Raw genomic sequence first — 12,595 nt, forward strand, 5'->3', positions numbered from 1 at the left:
AAATTTCCTGTTATCATCCTCTGGTTCCTTGGTCTAAGTTGATTTTAATTTGCCTGCAATTTAAATTTCCTGTTATCAACCTTTGGTTCCTTGATCTAAGTTGATTTTAATTTTCCTGCAATTTAAATTTTCTGTTATCAACCTCTGGTTCCCTGATCTAAGTTGATTTTAATTTCCCGCAATTTAAATTTCTTGTTCCTTGATCTAAGTTGATTTTAATTTCCCGCAATTTAAATTTCCTGTTATCAACCTCTGGTTCCTTGATCTAAGTTGATTTTAATTTTCCTGCAATTTCAATTTCCTGTTATCAACCTCTGGTTCCTTGATCTAAGTTGATTTTAATTTCCCACAATTTAAATTTCCTGTTCCTTGATCTAAGTTGATTTTAATTTGCCTGCAATTTAAATTTCCTGTTATCAACCTCTGGTTCCTTGATCTAAGTTGATTTTAATTTCCCGCAATTTCAATTTCCTGTTATCAACCTCTGGTTCCTTGATCTAAGTTGATTTTAATTTCCCGCAATTTAAATTTCCTGTTATCAACCTCTGGTTCCTTGATTTTAATTTCATGCAATTTAAATTTCCTGTTATCAACCTCTGGTTTCTTGATCCAAGTTGATTTTAATTTTCTAGTATTTTAACTTCTGTTGCCGATCTCTAGGTCACTAACTTAGGTATGCTTTAGTTCCCTAACTTCGAACACCTAATCGTCCAAAATATGGGTCTGAATCTTTACATAATTCCTACACGAGAAAATTTTTCCCTTTAATAGAAATTATGTAAAGAGGGGCAGCTGTCGACACCATATTTTGGCCGATCCCCAGAATCAATAAACTTTGAAACCGATCCCCAGTACTAAGTCTCCCTTTGACAGCCAATTACATTTCTGATCTCTCTTTGACTAGATGGTCACATTTCCGATCTCTCCTCACAAGGAATTGAATCGATGCTAAGTCCTCACATCAGTCAAAGCCTTACCGGTCTATTAAATCACTCACCGATCTCTCAAACCCATTGTCGAATTTCCTGACCAGCCTAGTATATTCCTGATCTCTTTCGATAAACGAAATTAAACTGACACTAGACCTTTGTTACCAGTTTTATTGCCGATCTCCCTTTCAAAAGTTTAGGAATGATCAAAGGTTCCATTCTGGTTTAATGATGGTCCCGATCTTAAATGTTCAAGCCAAATTTACAATTTTAATCAAGTCCTGTCTAGCGTTGGTTTCCTATCGACCTCATGCTCATTGTGTCTCTCACACTTAGGTTAATAATCACTTTCAGTTATTTCAACATACTCAGACAATCAAGTGTTTAAATAATTTAGAAATTTTTCGATCACAACCATTCATCGAACAAAAAAGGGCATTCCATTCCATTTCATTTCAAGACTTAGTACAAGTCATTCGGCTGGGGGATCACCCCCAGCCTGATCTACATTTTGTCCATCTCCTCTCTCACCCTCAGCCTCCTCCTCGCTATCCTCACCTTCATCCTCGGGAGCCAGGTTGGCCATCCAAGAGAAGTCCTCCTCAGGATAACGCTTCTTAAGCTCGGCCAGGAGATCTCTGTGAGCATTCACATAAGCGCCGGCCACTCCGGTCACTATCTCTTCTTCTTTCGCCTTGAGCTCCTCAGCAAGGTGAGCAAGTTGAGCAGCTTCATCGGCTCAGAGCGCTTGCACTTCTTCAAGAGCATGATCTCGCTCAGCCAGAACATGAGCTTGCTCGGCCAGCTTGTCCTCATAGAACTTCATTCGCCCCTCAATTTGAGATATGTAGCCCTGAGCGGATGAAAGTTGAGATCGGAGGGAAGCTGCTTCATGACCCATCCTCTCGACCTCTTTACCCAGGCGATGCGCCTTCTCCCGTATGATGTGCTGGTTCACTAGGCACTCCACGTTCAGGCTCATGGATCGGGTCAAGATATCATCAAGGTTATCCGGAGACAGCCTATCCCAATCTTCTTGAAGACAGATAGAGGACGCCAAGACCTTGGCGAAACCAGGGTTCTCTCGAACCGTACGATTCTTCTCCAGTGAGTGGACTAAGACTTGGGCACCGCGGGAGATGGTTCTCACGTTAGGTTGAGAAGGACCCTCTTCTGCGCTCGGAGCAACTGGAGGAGGTGGAGGCGGCTCTTCCCGGAGAGGAGGGGATTGGACCACTTCTACGACCACCGGTCCCGAAGGTTGAGACGAGCCTTCTTGTATTTCTCCAGGCTCATGCCTGGGTGTCTGCATTTCCTCAGCTCGCTTCATCTCTTGCACCTTCCGGGAGATCTCCCTCTTTCGCTTCCTGCTCTCCTTGGAGGCTTCGCCGCTTGCCATACCTGCACAAAGAAGAGGTCAGTGAGATCGCTAAGGTCCTGAGATCTGAGATGTAGAAAATACCGATGCCGAGGTCAGAGAGCCGAAGTTCGCGATCTTTGCCGGTGATCAACTCCATTGTCCGCAGTGCGATTCGGCGATCCATCGCATCCAGACAAGAAAACTTCTCTCTGCCCGCCTGATCCTTTAGCTCCATTACCATCAGGTCTTCTTCTCTATTTAAGGTAATGCGCTTCGGAAGTATGGGGCCCTGGTGCAGCCAGCTGCGGGGGAAGCCCTTAAAGCTGTTCGGAATTTTGCTCCTCAGGATAAAGAATCGGTTCTTCCAATTCTTCAGGGAGGAAGGCAGATCGGTGAAAAGCCCGCAATGTGGTTTCGCTTGGAAGAACCAATACTCGTCGTCCTTTCGACGAGTTAGCGTCTGGCGCCAAATGAACACTTTAGCTGTAGGTCGGAGCCCCTTAGCTCGACATAGGCCTCGGAAGGCTACTAAGATCCGCCACGAGTTCGGGTGAACTTGGGTGATGCACACTTGGTGATATTTCAAAACTTCCTTAAAAAAGTCATCCAAAGGAAACTGTAGACCGGCCTTTAACTGTTCCTCGTATACCATGATCATGTCATTCTCTTCAAAGAAGTGATCGGCACGAAGATCACCGTGACACCGGATGAGCTCGTACGAATCAGGCTCGATGTTGTACTCCTGGCTGAACGAATGCAGGTCAGTTTCTTGCAAGACCGATGGCAGCTCGTCCATGGGAAGATTCTCTCTCCCTGAAGAATGTGTTCGCCTTGAAGATCTCGCTGGCCACGGCGAGCAGACAATGGAGGAGGTTCAGGTCGTCCGATCGGTCCTACCACCTCTACTTCATCAGACGACCACGAGAACTGAATAAAAGGGGGGCTCGTCGCTCTCTGACCTTCGGCACCGCTCATTTTCAAAGGAAATAAAGAATTTAAACTAAAAGAAACATCAAAGCCCTTACCGGAGTCTGATCGGTGTCAGAAGAATTTGAGAAAACGAGAGAATTTTGAAGTTGTTCGCAAGAGACTGAAAATGACATAAGAGAGTAACTGGCTAACCCCACCCCTATTTATACTTGTCCGAGCATTTAATGCTCGCGAGGTTTCAGGTAATGCATCGGATAGCGAGACTCGCCAGCTGTTCTCACACGTCTCGCGAATATTCCCAAGATTCCATAAAGAGATCGGCTAACTAGAGATCGGCAGATTAAGATAAATCTTTTGAATTGAGGATCGGTTTAGGGTCATTTAAATTAAAGGTCAGATCGGGTAAATACTTTAGAGATCGAAAAATAATTAATGCAATAATAATAAGATGATAATTGACAAAATAAAATCTTTATTTCCAAAAGATCGGATTACATCATTTGGGCGATCTCTAGAAATCGGATTGCATTAAAATTGGACTACATCATTTCGGTGATTTCTAGAGATCAGATTACATTAAAAATAAAATACATCATTTGGGCGATCTCTAGAGACCGGTGGAACATCCCATCTAAAGGCCTATGTCAAAGCCTAGTCTCGTGGCTGAGTCAAAAGATGTGTTTGACCAGGAGACCAGCTGTTGACATCGGATAGATGTACAGCTCAGATGGGGTGACTATGACTCCCATGAAGATAAGAGACGTCATCATCAATGTTACCGCTCGAAACCGAGCCGTTGTCGGAACACCCAGTGCGGGGAGGAGCCAGATGAACGCCAAGGGGCAGTCGCTGGTGTTAAGGGGAATATTAGCAGTCTTCTCGCTCGAAATCAGTTCGCCATTTGAATCGGTCGAATGATTCGAGATCGGCACGATCGAGGTCCGCGATCCAGATCGTTTAATTAGTCCAGTTCTCTCACCATCATCAGATGAGGTCATTTCGATTATTCGATCACCGGGATCATAAATTTTCAGTCGGGGAATAAAAAGGTCCATCGGAAAAAGATCAAAAACCACAATCATGGCCTGAACAACTGCCGGAACAACTAGAGCAGGAAAGTAAGGAGGAAAAGAGGAAAATCGAATGGAGAAAGCTTTTGGTCAGGGGTATATAGGGGGAGATCAAGCATTTATTGCTAAGCAGAAAACGAAGCGGACGTTTTGGGAATCGAGGGGAATTAATGCTTTGACCAGACCGGACCTGATTAAGGGGAGGACCAGAACGATACAGATCGGAAGAAGGGAGGTCGGTATAAAAGATCGGAGAAGGATCATGTTAAGAAGATCGGAAAAGAAGAGAGAGCAGAAAACAAAGAGAATAAGGCACCTACCGCTGTCGTCATAATCAGAGCCAAGGTAGTTAAAGCGTTACAGGAGAAATCTCAACTGCATGCCCCAGAATCGCCCGCATTTCTAACATGTGTACGTCAGGACAGCGCTGTACATCCTAATCTCCACCGTTGATCTTACTTGTAAGGACGAGCTCGGAGCCCTCAGATCAAAGAAGAAAACGACAAGATCAGCGCCCTTCACTCCCAGCCCTCGGATCGCCCCGGACAAGAGAATTTAGGACCGTCAGATTAGAAGAAGAAAATGACAAATATTCTAAAGGGGATCTCAGCCGTCCGTTCTGATCCTCTTTAATTCCTGAGCCTCAGATCATGTCCTTCGAAATCCTGACCCTCCATCTCCCTCAAAATAGATCCTGAGCCTTCACAGGGAGCACCCGGTTCCTATAAATACCTGCATGAAAACTGTTCGACGGACGAAAAAAAAAAAAGAAAGAAGGGAAGTAGTTACTATAGCGGAAGAACTCTGAAATTTAATTCAGATCGTTACTCTGCTTTCATAAGAAGAACTTTTGAAACCAGTTTTCTGAAGTGTTTTCTTAAAAAGATTTTGAACACTGAAACTTTCCATTTTCAGCTCGTTCATCATCCCGCAGCGTTCACATTTTTCAGTTCCTTGTTATCCTTATTTTCACTTCCATCGTCCATGCTCAATCTCAATTAAACTCGGGTACAATTCTGACTCGATTGCATTTAGTGAAGTACTCTTTGTTCCAAGGCGAACGTTAGTCTCTCGGCTATCAACTTGCAATCTTATTGCATTTTGTGATTCTGTAGTTAGTTCACTAGATTCGACTCCTTACAGGTCAGTGTTCATATTGCCATTGTATTAAGTTTAGTTCTTGTTTTACGTATTTCCTTTCTTCTTCTTTCTTTAAGTTCATATCACGTTTAAAAAAATACAAAGAAAGGTTGTGCTCTAGTTTATTTCCGTGTCGGATAATCCATACCTTTATTAATCTTTATTATTTCTGAACGCAAGTCATCTAGTCCCGAGTAATGTATAAGTGGTTGGATGAAATGTAGGTAACAGCAACTTAAGAAGTCCCTTTGGAATAATGAAAGGTCTAAATAATAAGTCAGGAGAATGGTGAAGCCGAGTCACTAGAATAACTCAATAGATCATTGGGCAAGACGTCATAAGATAGAGTAAAACCAAACCCTGGATAACTAAATAGAATAGATCGGCTATCGAAAAATGCTGGTGAGGTGACCATATAAGAAGGTCGGAGGATTCGGTTTGGTATCCCCTGTCCAGTCCAAAGGTACCAATAAGCTAAAGAAGTCTTGCTCAGGCCCCCCTTGACGCCTTTGAACGTCAGAACCCTTAGCCTTAGGTCCTCTTGATAGGTAGAATTTAGAGAGATCGGAAAGACCCTTATCCGACTACCGTTTAAATAGAAGAGAGCAGAAAGGAGTCTTTATCCGATCCTCAACCAGAATTTCAGCAAATAATTTTAAAAGAGATTGGAGGAGGGTTTCTTATCCGATTCTCACCTAAAACTTTAACAAACAACTTAAAAGAGGTCGGAAGAGAGTTCTTATCCGATCCTCGAGCTAAAATTTTAATAAATATTAAAAGAGGTCGGAGGAGAGTTCTTATCCGATCCTCGAGCTAAAATTTTAATAAATATTAAAAGAGGTCAGAGGAGAGTCCTTATCCGATCTTCAAGCTAAAATTTTAATAAATATTAAAAGAGATCGGAGGAGAGTTCTTATCCGTTTCTCAAATTGAATTTTAACCAAATAGCCCCCTTCAAACAAAATAACAATACAACAATAACTCACTAAGGTTGTCTCATTTACTTATGTATCTGGGTTATCTGAATTTAGTGAAAAATCAAATATTCCTTTTTGTTAAAAGGATTAACATTTCCATTCAAGCCCTCCTAACTAATTTATAAAGAATGCAAAGTTAAATCTACTTACCCTTATTAAGAGACGAGGTGGGGTGCCTAACACCTTCCCCACCCGTTTACGGACCCCGAACTTAGAATCTCTGTTTTGAAGTGGTTTTATTTCACTTTGTCTTCACAAATGGTTTTCTTTAGTTTCCCTCAAAACTAAGGTGGCAACTCCTCATTCTTTTCCACTTCGGTGAGGGTTCGTTCAGGCGACCGCAAAATCCCTTGCGACACTCACATTTTTCCTCCCAAAGCCCTAGGTCCAAAACCTTAACTTCCATGTTTAATTCATTTGTTGAATTCTAAATGCATATTTGATATTTATACACTTATTCATACTTAACTAATTCATAATTTGTATCAAAATCTTCCATCCTCAAACCTAAATCCTAGCTGGACGAATTTCTATTTGGTCCCTCAACAATTGTTTTGTTATGATTTTAAGTTACTTTCTAAGTTAATTAAACTAAAACATAATCATTTAACTACAAATTTTCAAGTTTAGATCTCTAACCTTGTGTGAAGCTTTTCTATCCTTTTAATTCTTCAAATTTTCTTCTCTCTCTTGTGCCCAATCTCTTGTCCAAGCTTGATTATCAAAGTTTTGTTGAGAGAGTTATGAATTTTAGGGTGAGAATTTAAGGTTTGTAAGAGCTTTTAGGTTCATCAATGGTGGAAAGAATACAAAATAAAAGGGAGAGAGGAAAGTGATGGGAACAATGGAGAAGATAACTTTTAAATTTTATTTTTATTCTTTGTTGGACTTAGTCAAATAAATAAAATAAATGGTAATTTATTTATGAGGTCATGCTCATGTCATGGGGTGATGTCATTAATCTTATTTTCTTTTCTTTTCTTTTTCCTTTCTTTTTTCTCACTTCTTTAATTTAATTCTATATTTCAAAATTTTCTTTTCTCTGATTTTATTGAACAGTTAGGTCAGGAGTCAGCTCTAGGGGTGAATTGACCAAATCGCCCCTCGCCGGTTCAATCCGGTTTGCTAGTTATTCAACATTTCTTCCAGACCTATGACCTAATTATTTGACCTGTTAACAATTCTTTTTTGTGATTTTCTCTTTTCAACTATGTTCACAATGGTCCTAAGGACCGCGGCGTTGCATTTTACTATTCAAAATTTGAGTTTAAATTGACTTCATAGTCCTTCCTGAGAAGGTCACCCATCGCTGTGACTCTCAGCTCATTTAACCTCTTATGTTCTGTTTTTCTTATTTATACTTAACTAATTGACAATTACTAATTATTTATGTTCAGGGCTTATCTAGTTGTCTTAAATGTGGTTCTACTTCTCTTAATTATCCGGACCGACACCGGTCACCTGAATAGTGAAATATACCAGGCTATGCAAATAAGGGTGTTATATTGAAAATGTATTGGAAGTGTTTTTCACAGGTTCCAAAGAACTGTTTTCTCCATTTTTAGCTGGCACTCTGCCGAATTTTCTATAAAATTTTCAAAACCTCAAATGAATTTATAATTTCAATAAATGAGTTAAATTTCACAAATTACACTTCATAACCTTGAAGAAATAAATTAAGGAAGGATAAAAATAATTGAGATAAAATATGGTGTTCCGATACACTGTGCGGCATATCTTGCTCGGCTATATTGTAGATGGATAAGGGGTGTCACGGGGATTGTGATTTAGAAGAGGGTATTGAAGAGGTGTCGGTAAATATAAGAATTTTTTTTTTCTCTATTACATTATGAAAAATGACTTTAACTAATAGAAAATTTAGATAGAATGACCTAAAGTTTAATAGAAGTAAAAGTTAGGGAATAAATAATTTAAAATAGAAATTTAAGTGTCATTAATGATAAAATTTAGAGAAAAAAATAATAAAATTTCCTTTTAAATATTTTATAATTAACTAAAGAATTATTATTTTACACTTTAATTATATAGAAAGAGAAAGAAAAAGAAAGCCACATTAAGGAGTAATTTTTACGTTGTCTGTCAATTTTAAGAGCTATTTCATTTCTGTCCTTTAATTTTAATTTATTATTAAAAAATCTCTTAACTTTATTTTAGAAAAATTCACTTGAATTGTAACAGTAGGTTTCGGTAAAAAGAAAAAAAAGAAATTACTATTAATTAAAAGATGTTTTAAATCTAAAAATTTTATTTTTACATTTTGAGTTGTTACATATTTAATAATAATAATAGTAATCAATAAATAATACATGCATAATTAATCATTGTATTAATAAATAAAATAATTTTATTAATAAATAATTACTTCCCATTCTATTTTAAATGCTTTTTAAAGCTTTTATACAATAATTAAGAAAATAATTGAATATTTTTACTTTTATAAAAAAAAAACGTAATTGAGTAAAGTATTCTTACAATACCTTTGACATAACAGGAAGGTAATAAGAAAAAAATAATAATAAGTGTATTAGGAATAATAATAGATAGATATAAAATTAAAATAAAAATAATTAATGTTTCATTAATTTTTTAAAATATTAAATAAAATAAGATAAGAAAATTCTAAAATATCAACTTGAAATGAGATAGAGAAAATATTAATTAATTTGATAATAAAATTAATAGAGAAGAGAATGAAAATAAAATAAAATGATAATTTTATTTATGAGAAAGAAATAAAAAAGTAATTTAATTTTTTTTATAACTCGAAAACTAGTTCAAAGAGATTTTTTTTGAAATAAATGTTAAAGTTAAAAATTTATTCAATAACAAATCGAAGGCAAGTGACCAAAGTGAAATAATTTTTTAACTTAAGGACGACGGTAATTAAAAATCTTTTAGATGTTGAGATGTGTCCACAATTAGTAATTGCATGCCTTAGTCAAGTAGCACGTTTTTTTTTATTCAATTCTTATTTAAACTTAAATTCAAAATCTCGTGATCCCCAAAAAGATTTTTTTTTTTTTTACTTGATCCGATTAAGATTTAATATCATTTAATTTAATGACTAATATGACAACATGGGTCCCGATGATTAATCGTTCCAACTTACAGTGAATGTGGATTTAATTGCTTTAACTTTTATTTTCATGGACGGCTAGAATTGATCCATGCCACATAGTACAATGAAACCTTTAATAATATAATATAATATAATTATTATTATTACTATTTTTTATTTGGCAGGTGATAGGTGATACTTTGGAAGAAGACAATGTTAAGCTGCCCCTGCTCGTCTATGTTTCTCGTGAGAAAAGGCCCTCTCATCCTCACCATTTCAAAGCTGGAGCCCTTAACGTCCTTGTAAATCCCTCTCTTTCTTTAGGGTGGCCAAGTCTATTATTCTCAAGTAAAATAAATCAAAGTTAAATTAGTTAAATATCTATCTCCTAATTTCTTTTCTTCTTTTAAATATTTTTAATATAAAAAATTATTATATTTAAGATTTATAAGGATATGGAGGTGTATTACATGGCACTGTATTCTATATTTAATCGGGTTCTTTAACTTGATGTTATTGCGGCTCAGGATTTCAGGTGTACTAAGCAATTCCCCATACGTATTAGTACTGGACTGAGACATGTACTGTAATGATCCAACCTCGGCTAGGCAAGCCATGTGTTTCCGCCTCGATCCCAAAATCTCTTCCTCGATGGCATTCATACGTTTCGCAATATCAGACCTAATGATATTTATGATAATACTATTAGAGCAGCGTTCAGGGTACGAAAATTATAAATAAGTTCAGATCTTTTAAAGTTATTAAAAATATGACGCATCACATTTGATTTAGATTAAATGAATTTGAGATTGTGAAAGGAGTTTAATAATTAGTTTAAATTATTTAAAGCTTCAGATTACTCAAAGATAATGCTTTTGTTGGATATATATTTTAATCACCATTTCAGTTGCAATGGCATGGCATGGATGGGGTGCAGGGCCCAATCTTATCCGGTACCAACTTTTAGATCAAGAGAGAGTCATAATTTGCTAGCAATATTCGTGAAGGTATTGATTTAAGACAGAATACCTCTTTGCTTTCTTTTTAATTAGAATGTATAAGAACGCATTTTCTGAAGAGTATGTTTTTTGGGTCAGTAATTCTAATGCATAACCTGCTTTTCAAATTACAGTTAGAGACTTCAAGGAGGTTAAAAATTCTTTTGGCCTAGATTACCAGCTGCCTAGAAGCATGAGAAAGGGTGCTGACGATTACCCTTCATTGCTAGAAGATACCAAAGTTTTAGCCTCTTGCAAGCATGAAGATGACTCAAAATGGGGTGACAAAGTAAATGCATAAAAAGGAATCTATTGTTATTTGTTGACTTGAATCGTATCTGTAATACCATTGTCTTTCTTGGGTTGGTATCAGGTTGGTTTCATGTACAATACTGTGGTAGAAGATTTCTTGACGGGGCTAAAATTACACTGCAAAGGCTGGAAATCAGTGTATCTTAGCCCTGCAAGGCCACAGGTTTTGGCCACTTCGCCTACAAATTTAAATGACCTATTGATTCAGAACACAAGATGGAGCTCAGGACTACTTGGAGTTGGCATCTCAAAGTACTGCCCTCTCATATATGGACCATCAAGAATGTCTTTTCATCAAAGCTTGTGCTACGCAGAATGTGCATTTTTTCCTCTTTTTTACTGCTTGTCTCTGTGCTGTTTTGCAACCATCCCTCAACTGTGTCTACTTAGTGGCATCTATTTGTACCCTGAGGTAACATCTTCACTATAATTCAATTCCTTACTTCATATATCTTGATGTTTACATCATTTTTTTTTTGAAACACTTGATATATATATATATATATATATATATATATATATATATATATATATATATATAAAGAAAAAAAAAAGATTAGGGCTTAACCTCACTTATTCCTAGTTAATATCAGAGTCGACTTATATCATTTTTATTGTTTTAATTACATCGATCTTTTCCTTTTCTGTCATTGGTTTCAAATTCATTCTTTCTCATATTCTCGTTCATTTATATATCTGCTTTTGTTAAACATCTATAAGAATGCTTCTTCACCGGAGAAGGGTCAATCCAGTTAATGATAAACGAACAAAGGATATGGATGATAAAGTCAGTTACATGCCATGTATATGCAAGTTTAGATGCTATTATGAAGATTCTTGGCTTGAGGGAAGATAGTTTCTTGCCAACCAATAAGTGGAGGACGATGATCAAGTTAAGCTTTACCAAATAGGAAAATTCCATTTCCAAACTTCAACGAGGTTGTTAGCTCCATTGGTTACCATAATAATCTTGAACATATCATCATTTTTTGTGGGCATTATGAGAATGATCGTTGCCGGTGGTTTTGACGAGTTGTTTGCGCAAGTTTTCCTCTCATTTTATATCTTGGCCGTGAATTACTCTATAATTGAAGGGATGATGATACCGAAGGACAAGGGTTGTGTTCCATCATCTGTAACCCTGCTATCTGCTTTTTTTTCAGTGATTTTGTTGGCTTTGGGATCTATCATTCTCCTGTACTAAATATTAAGCTTTGGTTTTCTTTTTTTTTTTTATTGGAAAAATAAGCTTTATGTCAAATTAATTAATATTTTGATAGCTTAGCTTCCATATATTTCTCCTACCATACTCATGCAGATTTTTCCCTTTAATTAATTAATATCCTTGCATAGTTGAAGAAAAGTTTTATTATGATAATATCTTTCTATACTTACTTTTTATTTAATTATATATATATATTTTTAATATATATGCGCATTTAGATAGTTGTTTGTATTAATTTTTTCACAATAAATATAAATTTACACAATAAATGGGTATACGAAATATATATACAACACATGATGTATTATAATTTAATCTTTTTTTTTGTAAAATTTGATAATTGATTATGAAATAGAATTATTTTTTTTATATAAATTTTCAAAATTTATCGTTTTATATAAATTCTATGTTTCAAAAAATACAATAAGAAACATGTGAGGTTGAAAGGGTTGATTTTTATAAAAGCCCAAGACCCAAAGGCTCCTAGTCCGCCCAAAACCATACAAAAATGATTTATTATTTTTTTGTAGTAATAGCAACCGGCGGATCGAACGTGATTTATACTATTTATGTTT

General features: G+C 36.4%; 1 pseudogene; it reads left to right on the plus strand.

Annotated features, from left to right (window-relative positions):
- LOC110633243 (cellulose synthase A catalytic subunit 4 [UDP-forming]-like) overlaps positions 1-12,100 on the plus strand; it is a 35,989-nt pseudogene extending 23,889 nt beyond the window's left edge.
- Positions 12,101-12,595: the final 495 nt, after the last annotated feature.

The sequence above is a fragment of the Hevea brasiliensis genome, chromosome 4, assembly GCF_030052815.1.
Source record: "Hevea brasiliensis isolate MT/VB/25A 57/8 chromosome 4, ASM3005281v1, whole genome shotgun sequence".
NCBI classification, from domain to species: Eukaryota; Viridiplantae; Streptophyta; class Magnoliopsida; order Malpighiales; family Euphorbiaceae; genus Hevea; species Hevea brasiliensis.